This window comes from Opisthorchis viverrini, assembly GCF_000715545.1.
Source record: "Opisthorchis viverrini unplaced genomic scaffold opera_v5_3, whole genome shotgun sequence".
In the NCBI taxonomy this organism is placed as follows: Eukaryota; Metazoa; Platyhelminthes; class Trematoda; order Opisthorchiida; family Opisthorchiidae; genus Opisthorchis; species Opisthorchis viverrini.
In genome coordinates, this window is record NW_008751659.1 from 2,149,333 (window position 1) to 2,154,348 (window position 5,016).

Here is a 5,016-nt window from a genome sequence, read left to right on the forward strand (position 1 = left end):
TAAAGTCCGGGAGTTGAAGAACGCCTTCACTTCAGGAAACGACCGTCTCCATTTCAGCTGATTAGTACATGAGAAGGCACTTATCAATGGTACGACTTGTGAGAAAAATCCAAATTTCTTCATATAATGTCGAAATGGCTCAGTCGGTAGAGCGCGAATTTACTGACCGGAAGGTCCGTGGTGCCTCCGGAATAAATGGAAATTCTCTGCTCTTGAAAGCACGGGTTAAAATGTTCCTTAGGTCTTTGCTCACAAATATCGAGTGCGCAGACAATATAGATCCACTTGCATAGGGTTCTTTGGAAATCTGAAACATTTTAAATAACCGACATGATTCTTACTCATGTTTTGGTATTCGCTTTAAATCTTACAACGAATGTCGAATGTGCACCGGTAAGGATGCCCACACATGGGGTTTCCCGCCAGGGAGATTATCGGTCAGATCTTTTTACTCATCGTCCAATATTGCAACATCGTGTCAGGTTCGGACTGCCTGCCAAAGCTTGCCTTATCTGACATCGTGCCCTTTTCATTCCAGTTGACCACAATGCTCCACGGAATGCCGTTTTATGTGATAGAGCTTTATTGGACAGGTTCGGACCTATTATTCCTTTACCAAAGTCCGAGTGCGGATTTCTGACGAACGGGTTTGTGACCCATCTGAACAATCGGGACTTGTTAGTCATCATCATCATCACCTAGATCATGAAATCATTGATCAACGTTGCTGGCGGCGCAAGTGGTTAGAGCGCGAATTTACCGACCGGAGGGTTCGTGGTTCGAACCCGACCTCTGCCTCTCGACTTACCCTATCTGGGCTTGGGCAACCTAGCAGTATCCCAGCCCTCGTGCAACCTTCGGGTGGCATTGCAGCTAGGCACCGGAAGGTGTTATAGCTGAACTATTTTCTTAATAGTTTTTGCAACACTGATGCTTCGTTGTCGCACAACCACTATTTATTTGAAAGCCTTATTGTGAGGAAAAGAATAAAGGTGAACGGAGAGGGGATTTAGTGCTGCCTTACTGCAGTCGTTCCGAGGTGCCCACACCTCCAAACACTCACTCAGGCAATCTTGATGGAAACTGATAACAAGATCGCCACTGACATCGGTTGAAAGCCATATCTTGCAGCGTCTCCAATCAGGCGCAACGATGATCCTGCGGTCCTGTGCTATGGTTTTGAGACAACGATTGTCGAACATCTGAAGACGTCTCAGTTCCGCCGCTCGAACAGGCCAAGTTTCACAGCTACACAACAAAACAGTCCGCAGTGTAGCTTGATGCATGCATTCCTTGAGATTCAAGGGAGGCACCACTTTGGCGCCATAGGTGTCTCAAATTAGCAGTCGCAACCCGGGCCTAGCAGACCCGTGCGTTCATCTCACGTGTCACACTACGTAAAACGCCCCACAACGTCCAGTGCCTCTCCCCAGGTTGTAAATGGCGTGTTCAGTGACGCCAGCTCTAACCTCAACCCCGCTCTGACCTTTTCCAGCACTGTTTCGCAAACGATGATTCGGTATGTTCAGTGCATGGCTTACCCACTGCAGCTTCTAGTGCTGGACACATTCTTCAATGGAACTCTCCTCTGCACAACCGGACTCTCGTTACTGACACTAGCGGGCACGAGTTATGGTTCGGGGACAGCGGTTGTCGAAGACCTCAAGACGTCCCAGTTCCGCTGCTCGAAGAGGCTAGGTCTCACACCCGTATAGCAAGGCGCTCTGATACGTCCTGAGATTCAGGACTTTGGAATTACCGTCTTATGTGCACCAAATCAGCGAACGTAAATTAAATCTTGAAGAATCGTGGGCTGACGATATCCATCACATTACAATCGGAACCGATATAGCTTCACCAACGCTCCACATTTTCGAATGCCTTTCCTTGGACCCAAAATCCGCACATTCCGATCGTCCAACATTTAACGGCGATCGCTGGCGAATTATCCGGTGCTGCCGGAGTACTTTTGAAACCAACGACTCTTGTGCTGCTCAAAAGACATATGTGCACGGCGGTATCAGCGGTTAGACGGACCCCTGAACCTTCGGTGTAATCCAGCCCCTGCAGACTATTGAGTCAACTGCTCCGGACAGGGTCCCCTAGGTAGTCCGGGAGTGAAGTCGTACTGTCCTGTGCGATAGGAGTGTGATTACAATAAGTTTCCCCAGGTGACCAGCATGTCCACGTTCATCTAAGCCGCGATGATGTTTTTATCCGAGCAATAATGAGTTAGAGAAGGTCGGATCTAAAATCCGCACATTCCGATCGGCCAGCGGTTTACCGTGATCGCCGGTGCACTATGCAGTGCTTTCGAAATACTTTTAAAACCGACTAGTCCGGTGCCACTCAAAAGGCACCTGATGCGCGCAGCCACATCAGAAGTGATGCAGTAATGCCTTCGTCGTGCGCCCCCTGGTCAGGCCAACCTGCAGTCGAGCAGGTCAGACTATTGACTCGTCACTTATTCTTTTCTTCACAATAAGCCTTTCAAATAAATCATGACTACGGCAGCGAAGGATTGGTGTTGAACACTGATGTCATATTGTTAATGCTGATGCTGATGATGCATACAAGACCCAAGGGTGGGTGTGCACCTCAGAACGCCAAAGACAAACTCAGCTCTTTCGCATTTCTCCCTCCGTGTGTCCGGTGATGCAGAAGTGATGATTCGTGGAATCCATGCTGTCCGAGTTGCAGTCAATTGAGGAGCTGAACGCGCTTTCCTGGATTGGATCCCAGTAAACAGTTGTCTTTGCACCGTTCGGTTGTCCAACTCAATCAACTAAGCTGTCGGCTTATGGCCCAAAAGATTGCATTTGTGACGCTGAGGAGGTATCGGCACTGAAATGTGGGAAGGCACCAAGCCGGATCCCATTCTGTATGGGGATACACCTTCCGTCCGATTCTGAAAAAGCGACAGTGCTTCCGGCAACTCCGACCTAAAGCTGCCACCTTGGCGTGGCGGTCGGGCTTGAGTGCTGCAATGATCCCGCGGGCTGGAACTTCGTTCCTCAAGGTGAAATCATACCAGGAAAGCCAAAGCGGAACAGCCAGATCAAGAGTAGCAAGTAATCGTACTTCGAGGCGGTCTGGGGGTAAAGTCGTACTGTCCTCTGCTACAGGCGTGTGAAGATAGTAAGGTGTTTCCCCCAGGCGACCAGCATATCCATATGTATGGAAGCAGCGATGCTGTCTTCCCGCGTGGAAGGACGGGTTAGAAATGGCCGGCCCCAAAAACCACACACTCCGATCACCCAACGGTTGACCGTGACCGCCGGCGCATTATCCAATACGGTTGAAATACTTTTAAAACTAAAGAGCCCGATGCTGCTTAGAAGGCACCTGCTATGCACAGCCGCATCAAGAATGAGACAGTAATTCCTTATTCCCCGCGCCCTCGGGTTAGGCCAACCCCCTGCAGCCGAGCAGGTCAGACCGTTGAGTCGTCGGCTCCAAGCAGCGTCCCCAAAGAAAACCCTACATTCTCCCACTGCCTTGTGGGTCAGACTTTTGACTCGAAGGCTCAAGGTGGGGTACCTCAACCAAACCCCCTTCCTCGGCCTGGGCAACCGGAAAGTATCATTTGCCCGCTCAGGTCTGTGTCCACCGATGTGCCTCCCCGACCCCCAGCCACCGCACAAGCAAACATCGCTGGGCCATATGACTGTCAGTCATCTGACCGAAGGGCCCTAAGCTTCTCGCTGCCCACAAATTAAACGAAATAACTTTTCTAAATTCACGTTTTAACGTCTGTACTCTGTCAAACTGGCAAACAGGCAATGCTTGATGAGGCCTTATACTCCCTTGAAATTGATGCATACTGTGTTCTCGAAACACGTATACGAGACCCGAGCGTGATTATGCATCTTAGAGCGCCAAGGATGAACCCACTTCTTTCACACTTCTCCCTCCGTGTGTCCGGTGACACAGAAGCGATGACTCGTGGAATATATGGTGTGGGTGTTGCACTTAGTCCTACAACTGAACGCGCTTTGCTGGATTGGGCCCCATTGAGCAGTCGTCTTTGCGCCATCCTATTATCCAGTTCAATCTAGCTCAGTGCTTGTCGGCATAAAAAGCAGTGCCTATTTGGCGCGTAGGCTTATTCCCCAACGGATTGCAGTTCTGATGCTGAGAAGGATACTTTTTATCGAGAGCTATCCGGGCACTTTCTTCAGGCAAAAAGCACCGGTATTTTGATTCTGGTAGGCAATTTGAATGCTCAAGTAGGTCGTCTGAGCTCCTTGGAATCACATTTGGGCGGTCGATTCGGAAAAAGTAGTACGCCAATGTATTGTCTTCGAAGAACTACCATACCTCAATAGTATCGATCTGAGCTAGCCAAACAACGCTCCACGATAAAACAATACTGTGGTGGTAGTGAGCATGTGGCAAAATGTGAAGGGAGCTATGTTAGCGGCGTTCAGTGCTGTCTGTCTGACTTCTCCAGTTCGACCACAAGACCACTAGATGTCGTCGAGATCGCTATCCATGATTGATGCCAGGAAAGGTATGCCAGCAGTACGGCGCACGCGATTATCTGCAGACGCCAGATAGTGAGGAGTCTAATGAAAGACCGAAAGCTCGGAATATGGAGAAGGCTTTTGCTACAGGGAGTAGCCGTGCGCTATATTAATTGATACGATCGACGGTCCCTAGGAGAGCAGCGGCCGGTGAAACGATAGATGAAGGAGGCGGCTTATTAATTCACTCGCAAAACGTCGACTGGAGTAGGAGAGCACCGGTGAAACGATAGATGAAGGAGGCGGCTTATTAATTCACTCGCAAAACGTCGACTGGAGTGAGACGTTTAGAAAGTGTGTGTCCGCGAGTTAGAACAGAGTCCAGGTTTTCGAGGATAAGCAACGTTTTACTTTTCTAAGAACAAGCGGGGCACATATGACGTAGACAGGAAGTGATGTACTGAATCAAGCTTCTGTGTTCCTCAAACTATAAGGATAAATGTGTCGTTGTTCTAGAATAGAATCATAACTCGGTTGGTGTTCGGAGGAC